Source organism: Adiantum capillus-veneris, chromosome 11, assembly GCF_014529385.1.
Source record: "Adiantum capillus-veneris isolate H3 chromosome 11, ASM1452938v2, whole genome shotgun sequence".
In the NCBI taxonomy this organism is placed as follows: domain Eukaryota; kingdom Viridiplantae; phylum Streptophyta; class Polypodiopsida; order Polypodiales; family Pteridaceae; genus Adiantum; species Adiantum capillus-veneris.
In genome coordinates, this window is record NC_140941.1 from 113,202,720 (window position 1) to 113,214,880 (window position 12,161).

A 12,161-nucleotide genomic window follows, 5' to 3' on the forward strand; every position below is an offset into this window, starting at 1 on the left:
AGGAGAGATCAGCTTGGCTTATGTGCCAACACAGGACAACCTTGCAGATCTTTTCACAAAGGCATTGTCTCATGAGAAGTTCAAAGCTTTCCACAAAGCTTTGGGCTTACTCCCCTTTGTGGACTAATCATGTCCTCAAGGCATTGCACTTCCTTTTACTCTATGTGCCAGCTCTCATTCACCGCATCACTCCATGGGGGATTTGTTACCATGTACATGTGGTAGTGATGTGTTGAACACACTCAGGACCATCGAGGCATTTTTTCCCTCACTAGGAGGTTTTTGCCCCCGTACATTGTATATACATCCATCACTCTAGTGCTAACTTATATTTCCATTGCACACTAACACACTCTATTGTGTGCCTTGAGCTTACTTCATCTTCTCCAAGTTGTGTGTGTTGCAACCCTAATTCCAACATCTCTCTCTCTCTCTCTCTCTCTCTCTCTCTCTCTCTCTCTCTCTCTCTCTCTCTCTCTCTCTCTCTCTCACACACACACACACACACACACACACACACACACACACACACACATCTCTCTCCTTTAGAAGAAAGTAGCACTATGGCACGCAGGTGGCATTTTTTAATCAATAGATTTCTCCCTGCGCATTGTAGTGAGCTCCATGAAGATTTGTAAATACCATCAATATGAAATGGACATCCAAATGACCTCCAAAATTCCCTAATGGTTTATGCAGCAACACAGACTTGTGCAAGTGATTTTTTGGTGTCCAGAGTTGCAAAAAGGGCCAAAAGGGGGGTGGCCACAAAGGCGCACAAATGGGCTAGATAGGGACCCCTACCATCATAAACCAATCAAGGGTAAGAAAAAGACAATCAAGGTTAGGAAAAACAACCTTAAAAGTAGGGTAACTCCTCCTGCTCCTTGTCCTCCTCCTCCTATTTCCCTTGCCATCTAAGTCGACGCTTGATTTCATTGCATTCACGAGTTTTGGTTGATTAGAGGGGGGTTTTGCAGTGGATTAGGCGACCTAGCCACCACAACCTTGGCTTGAGTGGCCTATAAATCTTCCTCAGCCACGTGCAACTGCTCTGCTACTAGGACCTCCACACACACAACTACAATAGTGTCACTAACATAGTCACCAAGTGGCAAGAGCTTGCTTTCAAGGGCATCTAGTGCACTGTCTAAGGGAAATTGGGCACTGGTGCATAGCATGCTCAAGCACACATCCACTCTTATGCACTCATCCATGCACAAGCCAAATGCTTTCTCCAAGTCATGCAAAAATACATACTCCTCCCCATCCACTACCACTGAGGAAAAGCAGCTAATTTCTACTTCTGGGATAGCATCATCCATCATTGGTGCATCCTCTAGAGCGTCACTAGTTCCAGCCACAATGATGGATTTTTCAACCACCTCTTTGAGCCCCCTAGGGTACTCAAGCCGAAGTGTCTGGCTTTCTGTTGTATGGTTAATGGGGACACCCTCTCGCTCCTTGGCATCCTTAATGATGGACCCAACCTGGAGGTGTGGGAGGTGGATCTCCTCCAAATCAAGTTCCTCGCTTACAAAGAATATGAATGTTGCCAGCCGCAAGAAAGATACTACACCCCCAATTTGTGCTTCTTGAGCACAGGCACCCCAAGGGAAGCTCGTCGAAGAAATGGCCTGCATCGGCTGCAATTTCTAGGAACCGTCTCAACCGCTTGGATAATGGGTAATCACCTTTGTGTATTTAGCAGAACAGATCGCAAGGCACCTAGCTCCCTGCATGTGGTCTCGGATAGGTACGGAATATTTTATGATATCCTCCTCCATGAACTCTAAATCTTGGCAAATGCATCCATGTGGAGGGCAATTGTGGCATCAAGGTCGGGGAGACGAGTGAAGAAGGTATGGAGATCCAACTTCCCCTTGTAGGTGGTGTCCTCGAGGAAGAGGGTGAAGCATGACAAAGGGTTGGATGTGGGTGCAAATGCAAAGGCTGTGGAGGCATCCATATCTAGTTCGGGGTTTAAACAGAGCATGGAAGAGCTCAAGGGTTGCGAAAGTGAAAGGGTAGAATGAGTTATGCAACCCACCTTTATAGTGGTGCCTTTTTTAAAGAAGGTATTTTTCCCAAAAAAATAATTTTTTAAAAAGGTACTTATATCAAAAATGAACTTTCGTCTCAATGCGACGTGCAAATTTCAATAATAACTAAAAATGGTTCTAAAACAAGCTGTACGCAAGGCGGCTATTGTAGAATGAAAAATTATATTCAAAGTCTTAAACCAGTCGAAGCAAATCAAATTGATTATATAGGGGATTGTTTCCAAAAATGCAAGAGTTACAAAGCTATAATAGTGATAGTGTAGTTCCATCCATGCCCCAATCCTCCTGGACCTTCATTTTGTCTTCCATCCTATTTCCAATCTATAGAAATTCTTAACAATAATTAGGCAATGATTGTCAAACTTTGATGGAGTGAAAATTCGGTGGAAGGATTCTCACCTTGTGACCTTGTAGATGAAATTGTGATTGTTGAAGGTCCTCAAAACCCATAATAGCCAAATGTTCTCGCACATTATTGAGAGTCCAATGCTTGTTCACTAGGACAGTCTCCAAAGCATCATTAGGCATCCTCTATGAAATGTCAAATCTTGCAACAGCGCCATCTACACTCTGTAAGGAAGTCCACACTCCAAGCTTCCACATCCAACGATTATAGTGAAATCGTATGTACAAGGACGTGCAAGATTTTAAATAGCGCATCCTAATACCTAATGCTCCAGCCTTACAATGGTACATATCCCCATTGTGCAGTTCCTCACAAGACCCCATTCCTCTTCTAAAACCCTCCCTAAATCCTCATAATGCACATCTTTACATACAAGCATTGCGGTAGTCTCCACAAATCCAAACTCTTTGAAGATATGAACGAAACAGTGAATAGGCAAACAACAACTCAAGCCCATAGACCTAGAAGCTGTGGAATATTTCAAGGAGTTTTGGACATCTATTATCATCTTTTGCTTGAAAGATGCTGACACTCCATACTTAATAAGGAAGATACTTTGATGGTTTCAAGCTTCCCAAACCCTTGTGTAGAAGTAGGCACAATATAGGAGTGAGAATAGAATATAATTCTTATGTGAACCGGTTTGGTTGGGCAAAGGTGGTGCTCCAATATCTGCATGTATAGCATTGAATGTGCCGGAGTGGCTATGAAGTGGCTACTTCTCCACCAATGTGGATGGAAATATGGCTGTTAGATCATGGCAAATCATAATTATGAATCCATAAAAACATTCCATTGTGATTTCACACCCAACTTTGTATTCTCAAAACATGTACTTACAATGTGTTGGGAATCAAGCTAATTGTTGCAAGTGCATGCTTGGCATTGAGAAAACATGTTGCACAATGGCTACGGTCCCCTTGTTTTTGCAATTCTTGAAGCCAAGGAACTTTCCTTTCCAATGATGATCCAATTTTGCATGATTTTGCACACGATGAGAGACAATAGCACATGGTTGCATGTAAACCCAAGCACCTTTGGTAAACTCTTTTGGCACCCACTCACCATCTATACCTCTTGTGTTGTGCCATGCAAGTGTTGTGACCTCATCCTTTGGCCGCCTTTGCAGAGTAAAGATGGCCATGGGTGAGCAAAGAAAAGTAGGAGGAGGGGGAGGAACTTGCTTGTTGCTACAATGTAGGCTGGTGTGCCATTGGGAGGTGGTAGTGGCAGAGGGAGGAGTAGCGTGGTGGCAATGGAGATAGGAGAAGGTGGATGACCCTTGCTTGGTGTGGAAATGGGAGGTGGAAGGGGAGGAGAGAGGAGCTTCCTTGCTACAGCAATGGACATGGTGTAGAGCGAGAGTGTTAGAGTAGAGGGTGAGTGTGATGGTTGCAATCAAGGAGGGCTTGAAAAAGGGGTTCTAGAGAGAGAAAATCACTTTTTAATTGAGAAATAGTTTTGGGAGGGCTTTGCATAGTAGAACATGATGTTTCAAAAGTTTTTGAATATCTTTTACTTTTAGTGGTTTTTCGGTGCACGTTTTGACATTTGGAGGTCAAAAAATGCTTTTTTGACCATAAAATAAGTTTAGGAGAGTTTTACCATAAAATAGGTTTAGGAGGGTTTTAAGAAGATAAGATTTGATATTTTTTTTAAAATAAATTTTGGGATTTTTCAAAACCAAGTCAAAAAGGGGGGAAACTTGGAGGTTCCAGGTGCCCCTCCCCCCCCCCTTCTCACTAGGTAAGAGGCCATTAAGAAGTGTAAGACTACTTTGTCCCCCTACTTTTTTGAGGGCATAGAGTGTGTCCACCACCCTCATCTCATTGGATGGCTTCTAATTAACCTTAATCCCAAAGGACCCCTAAAGGGTTCATGTTTTTCCTAATGGGTTGCATGGGCTTGTTTTGGTGAGCAAGTATTGGACCATTGCAAGAAACTTCCATGTGGCATTGACAAGAAAGTAAAGAATTGGCTGGAGAGCAATGAGGATCCATCACTTCAGCCCCGTCTTGTTGACACTGTTGGGGCAAGAGGCACAAGTGGGAAAAATATTCTCTTTTCTAGCAGCACTTCTCTAAATAGTGCCTCCTTCATAAGCCAACAAGTAAAGGCACGGGTGGAGCATATGTTGGATGCAAAAAGGGATGCATTGAAGGTTGTGAACACAAAATTGGATACATTGAGAGTAGAGCTACAAGACAAGAACCAAGATATGTAGAAGATACAAGGAACATCTTCAGCAGCGGCAGTGCTTCAGGGGCAATTGCAAGAGCTCCAGATAATGAAATCCAACATGGAGAGAGACGTTGATGCTACTCACCCTGATATTTTGGTGATTGAAGGCAAGGTGGTTGCTCTCAATAGTGCGGTCATAGCTCTTGGGATTGATGCAAGTATCTCCAACATAAGAGATGAGGTAGATCGTCTCAAGGTATCCCTAAACCCATTTTTAGGTACATTAATCTACAAACCTGCAAATAATTGTGTATTAGGGAGATAGGTATAGGCATGGCATTGATACATTCAGAGGTGGATAAATTCACAGCAAATGAAAAAGGTGAAGAGATACATGTGGTCGGGTAGGTCAACTATGCTCATGGTATTTTATTCTGTTATGGTTTTTTTTTGTCATGATAGGTTTTTTTCCTATATGGTAGTGCCCAAAGTACTTGACATATCATGACATGGTAGTTTTTGCTTGGCATGGCAGTTATTTCTATTATGATGTAAGTACCCTAGGTATTTGACATGGTAGTTTGTTTTTTGCTTTTGGGTTCTTTTGTTGCATGGCTGTCTTTATGTTATGGTGGTTGTTCCCAAGGCACTTAGCATGGTTGTTTCTTATGTTATGGCAGTTTGTCTCTTTTAATAGGAGCTAGTTATGTTATGGTGGTAGTGCCCAAGGTACTTGGCATGGTATTTTTATTTGTTATGGTAGCTTTTTTTGGCATAGTCGTTGTTTATGATATTGTGGCAATGCCCCAAGGTAAATTTTTTTTATATCTTTTATTCTATGGTGGTTTCTTTTTTTATTGAAGTTTGTATATTATAGTAATTATGCACAAGGTACTTGTCATGGTAGGTTGTTTCACCATATAAGGTACTTTTCATTTTTGTTTTTTCTTCTATGGTGGTTTCTTTTTTATTGAAGTTTTTATATTATGGTAATTGTGCACAATGTACTTGTCATGGTAAATTGTTCCACCATAGAAGGTACTTTTTATTTTTATTTTTCTTCTATGGTGGTTTCTTTTCTTATTGAAGTTTGTATATTATGGTAATTGTGCGCAAGGTACTTGTCATGGTAGTTTGTTCCACCATAGAAATTACTTTTTATTTTTTTCTTTTATGGTGGTTCCTTTTTTGAAGTTTGTATATTATGGTAATTGTGCACAAGGTACTTATCATGGCAGTTTCTTCACCATAGAAGGTACTTTTCATTTTTGTTTTTTCTTCTATGGTGGTTTCTTCTTTATTGAAGTTTGTATATTATTGTAATTGTGCACAAGGTACTTTTCATGGTAGTTTTTTCCCCTATGGTGGTTGGTTTTTTCTTTTTGGAGTTTGTATGTAATGGTGGTTGTGTCCTAGGTACTTTATATGGTAGTCTGTTGTCTTATACGTGATTTTTTTTTTTAGAGCTTGTATGTTATGGTGGTTGTGCCCAAGGTACTTTATATGGTAGTTTGTTCTCTTATGGTGTTTTTTTTTTTGAGTTTGTATGTTATGGTGGTTGTGTCCAAGATACTTGTCATAGTAGTTTTTTCTACCATGGTGGTCTTATGGGTCATGGTTGTTTCTCCAAGTTATCGTGTACTATATAAGGTACCTATTATGATACTTTTCTTGGTTGAATGGTGGTTTTTTTTTTCATGGCAATCTTTCCTATCATGGTAGTAGTGGTTTGTTTACAAGCCATCGTACTTTTCTTTGCCTTTGTGGTTTTTTTAGAAAGGTAGTTTTCTGGTATGGTGGTAGTGCCCAAGGTACTTGTCATGGTACTTTTTTGTCATGGTGCTTCTCAGATCTATACACCGTGGGATAATCTTTGTTTTTAATTTTTCATGCAGAAAGAAGTGATTGACTTGGAAGCATCAGCAAGTCAGTGTTTGCAACAAATCAACTTTTGTGAGAGCTTGCTGGAGCAAGTGAAAGCAAGGTGACACAATGTTATTGCTTCCGACAGCTGGCCAACATGTGAGCCACTCACAGGCTATAGTGTCTCTTCTAGAAACATGTGCCGCATGTGGGCTTTTCTTTATGGATTTTGATATGGTTTGCGTGTACACTCTAGCATGTGTTCATGCATACCATGCTTTGTGTTTTGCTGGTTGGGTTAGATTGGAGATGGTATGTGCTAACACCTCCTACACAAGAGGAGCATTCCGGACTCATTTAAATCAATTATTTTGCATATAGGCTGGTTGCAGTTGCATTAGATCTCATTTAAAAATAAAAATTGTTCAGGTTTCCTTCAACCATCTGCTGATTGCGCAAGCTACAACTTTATTGATCTGCTTGCAAGTTCTGCTCATATTCCTTGTGTGGTGCCAGTACAAGATGACGTTCCAAAGGAGGACAGTGGTATCCATTGCATTGACCAAACAACTCCAACTGGCAAGGAAGAGTCGCATGTGGCTAGTGAGGGCACTCCATCTATGGAGGTGGAGGCCTCTGTAAAAATAGCAATTGAGTCACAACCAAGTAAAAACAATCCAAAGGAAGAAGCAGACATTGACCTTGCAGAGGCAGTAGTGCAAGAGGGAGTGGATGTGGTGCAGCGCATGGTAGCACAGTGATGAGAATCCAGAGTCTCCCATCTTTCTAAGTGACATGATGAAGGCATCAAAGAAGCACAAGAAAGAAGACAATGGTAAGTGGTAATGGTATTAGACATGTCAACTTAAAGGCAATGACTACTTGTGACTGATGTGTGGGTTTATGACAAAGCTTGACCTTCCAAGAAGAGTATATCTTCTCCAGCCACACCCTCAAAGCAGCATGCTCAGCAGGCCCCATGAGAGTGATGGTGAGTCTTGCTTTAGACTCTGTCTTGTTATGTGACCTTTATGGGCTAAGAGTCTGACGTAGTCTAAATGAGTTAACACCATATTAGTAAATTTGGGAATCTCCAAATTCCCACTTTCAAAATAAGCTTAATATTTGACCACAGGCCAAATCTTAGCCAAATTTTTGAGAGCATGGCTTGGAAGAGAATTTCAATTACTATTTCAGGTTTCTTGAATGTTTCAAGTACTCTATCTTTTGTGTACACCTAACAAAGATGACCCTAAATCTATATCAGATATTGATGCCTGGTCATTTGACAAACACAAGGAGGAATTTGGCAATTTAACTAATCAGTTTTGTTTTGAGTCTAGAAAAGTATGTACTGTGCATTCCACTCGAGTGTAAAGTAATGCATTTTGCAGGTACTTGTTTGTTCCAAAAGATGCACAGGAGTTTATTGCATGGGATGTGATGTGGGCGAATGTATACATTTGGAGTGGTGCAATGCTTGGAAAATTTTAAGTCAAGGATTCAAAGATGTTTTCCACAGGTTCACAAGTATATTAGTGGTTGGACCGGACACCAATGATGCAATGTGGGAAACTATTGTTTTGGTGGTGGAAGACCAACTTTTTTCAAAGTCTTGCAGAATTTTTTGGCAAAGGTACAATGCTATGATGAGCATAACGTTCTTTTCATTCACACCACCTTTTATAAATGCCATTGTAATCTTCTTAGTCCATACATTGTAGTACCGGATATCGAGCACCGACATGCCCAATACTTGTCAAGGGATTTAAAGGATTGGCTGGTAAAGTGGCAGCATGCTATGGATTGGCAGTGCTTGGCTATGGATTGGCAGTGCTTGGCTGAGTCTTTCAACACCCTAAAGCCTATATAGGATGACATATATGTCAATTGAGGCGATCCAAAAAGGTTTCAAGAAGATCTCATATGAGGAATATAGACGTGGACACAGCTCAAGCCCACTCTATGCCATTAGGCTTAGGGTAAAACCACCTATTGACTACCTGTGTAGGCACTTTGAAGCTTCAAATTGTTAAGGATTGAGTCAAAAAAGATGTATATTGGGCTATAAAGGTATTTGGCTACAAGAACATGTTGGACTAAACTGCATGTAATGTGCTATAAAATTGTTAATTTCCAAGGATTGAGTCAAAAAAGAAGTATATTGGGCTACAAAAATATTTTGTTTACAAGAACATGTTGGACTGAACTGCATGTAATGTGCTATGAAACTGCATAGGTTTCTACAAAAACCACTTGTGCACTATCTTTGTAGGTATTTTGAAGCTTCAAATTGGTACTTTTATAAGTGACACTACGCAACCTACATTGATATTGGCATGCTATTGTATACATTTTCTTATACCTCTGCAACTAGTTTAAACTTATGTGGCTCTCCTTCTAAGGGTTCCAAGGGTATCTTAATTGATCTAACCAAGTGTGATGCCAGAAGCACTTTTGGTTGACTAACAAGTATGTAATAAACATCCTCAACACCCTCAACCAGCTCATAGTAGAACCCTTCAACCAAATAGGAATTTGCTGAAATTATGTTTCCCCAGGAATCCCTCAAAGCTCTTGCTGTTTTGTATTTCTCCTTCAAGCACCTCAAAAGGTAGAAGTCGGCTCCATCTTCATTGGCATTGGTGGCAAAGTTATCACCAATTCATACTGCATCATCAATTGTGTCATGGTGCCTTTTTCTGCATCGTCACCATCCAAGGCCTCAAGAGTGAGATACTCCCAGTTGTCGACATGTGTGTTTTTCAAGCATCGTCTCCAACGTTGGGACGTACAAAATTCACAATAACAAGAGATAAGTCTGCAACGGATTGCACATTTGTCATTCCTTATCCATTGACACAGTGTAGTGATCGTGAACCTTCAACTCGCTTGCAGTTCCACATCTTCTCCCTAGGCACCTCAGCAGCTTGGACCTCCCAAAAAATCCGATTCACCCCTGTATGGCCACTTTCATCGTGAAATTTATGCTTCAAGAAGCCAGCAACATCCTTGGCACACTTCATGTGCCATGCATCAGGCTTCAACTACTCGTGTTAAATCCCTCTTAACAAATTCCCTTGTCCCATCATGCTCCCCTTTGCCCTGGCCCGAGGCAAAGAAACTCCATAGCATTTCAATGCCAATCAAAGTGTAGTACCTAAAACAATGACACACCTTCAATGCTGGGCAGAAACGAATCTCTTGAAACCATTAATCAGAGGTGGAAGAAAACTTAGCATACCTTGACACAAAGAAGAACGGTCTAGATGACTTGAATTGAGCAGCACATCTATTCGACCACACCGAATGCCACTTCACAAAGTTGAAGCCTTCGTCTTGCAGCCAAGCAACTGTGCAGTTGCTTGGCAATGCTGCACAAAGAACGTGTCATGCTCTTTATCATTTGAAATGTAGAAATGTGTGTATATTAACACCTTGTCTTCCTCGCCTCGAATGTATGTGATGTGTACCAAGATAGTGACTTGTGAAGAGTAGCAATGCATTGAGTGGATTTATTTTTGCTCCTTAAAAGAGTAATTTTTTGCAAAGTCTATAACAGAGAGTATTGCATCTCTAGAAGCCTTTGAATGCAATCTTTGAACTGTTGAGATTGCCATTGAGCAATAAAATTGTGCCGGATGTAAGTGGTCAGATGCTTTTGAAGGAAAGATGTGAAATCATTGCATCCCATTTGCTTCACTAGAAGATCTTTGCACTTCTTGCCTTCAGAATGGGTTGAGGCAACATCTTCAAACAACTTAATTGAAATCTCGACTGCATTTTCAAATTTTTCTTTTGGACAGAGCATTATCCTCTCCGACCCACATTCAGGACATTCTCCCTTCAAGCAAGGTAGCTTATGAAATTCAGACTCACTTGGTTTTTCACATAACACCATCTCAATAAGTGTGTTCATGCTAGTGTATGTGTACGTTGCATCTTGACACTTACTTGGAGCCTCTTCTGGCAATCATATAGCACACATCCAGCCACACCCATTGCCATGCATTCCTGTTTTGCTTTGTCTCATGTGGTTGAATGCTTCCTTGAGGTATATCATCTGAATATGAGCATATGGAAGCATGTGCAACGGTCCTTCAACTTACGAACAAACCAAGGTTTCAATCCCTCAAACATCTGAGAGAGATCTTGATGTGTGGATCTTGCATTTGGAACCTCTTGTAAAACTCCCCCTATGCAAGAAAAAGTGAAACCCATCAGAGGATTGCAGTGAAAATCAATGGAGCTAGAGATAAAAACAAAGGACAAAATAAAATTTAGATGGTTCAAGTGCTAGAGATGTATAACACTTATACCTATAGAGAACTATGTGCACGTGCAACTAGTAAATGCAAGGAACATGTCATATTAATGATTCATTCAAAGATCTCGGTGCTCCATGACTACCTTGAGAGATACTCTATGGCTTTTCTATATCCAAAGTACCTAGAGAGGCCCTTTATTGTCATATAACTTCCATGACTACCTTTGAAAGGAACTGTGTACTTTTTTCTACCCTCAAAGTGCATAGAGAACCCATTTAAACTCTCATGGTACTTCCATGAGTACCTTTGAGATGGTACCCTATGACTACCTTTGAAAGGTACTCTATGACTTTTCTATCTCTAGAGTACCTAGAGAGCCCCATTATTGTCATGGTACTTCCATGAGTACCTTTGAGAACATGTGAGGCAAATGGTTGATTCAATGATCACGAAACTCCACGAATACCTTTGAGAGGGTACTCTATGACTTCTATCATGAAAGTACCTAGAGAGTCTCTTTATTGTCATGGTACTTCCATGAGTATCTTTGAAAACATGTGAGACTAATGGTTTATTCAAAGATCACAAAACTTCATGACTACCTTTGAGAAGGTACTCTATGACTACCTTTGAGAGGGTACTCTGTGACTTTTCTATCTCCAGAGTACCTAGAGAGCCCCTTTACTGTCATGGTACTTCCATGAGTACCTTTGAAGGAACTCTATGATCCTTTTTTACCTACAAAGTACCTAAAGAACCCCTTTGGACTCTCATGGTACCTCCATAAGTGCCTATACGAGGTATTCTAAGACTTTTTCTATCTACAAAGTACATAAGGAACCTCTTCACTCTCATGGTGGTTCCATTACTACCTTTGTTTAGTACTCTAAAGACTATTATCTATCTCCAAAGTACCTAAAGCTTTAGGATTGCTACCCTAAGGTTCCTGACTCAATGCTTCCAAGAAACTCAAAACGAAGTAAGAGTATACATTGGTGGTTTTTTAGTGCTTTTTAAAGCCTACATAATTAACTCAAATTCTAGTTTTAACATCATGTATTCATAGATAATTAGTCTTCTTATGAAAAGATACAATCCTTTTTATCTTTAGAGATATTTTGGGAATTTCAAAAAAATTGAGGGATATTTGAAGGCCTTTTGGAATTTATATTTTGGGAATTTTTAAAATTTGAGGGGTATTTTGGGAACTTCCATAAATTAGAGGGGTATTTTGGTAATTTTCCCTTTAATCAATAATCTTAAAAGTGCTCTCTATGGAGCTGGTGTCTCCCTTTATGGCCTACACTCCTCTTATGCTTGATATTGTGATGGTACTTAGCAATGTCATTCCCACCAGCTCATAATGAGTAGAGGACCAAG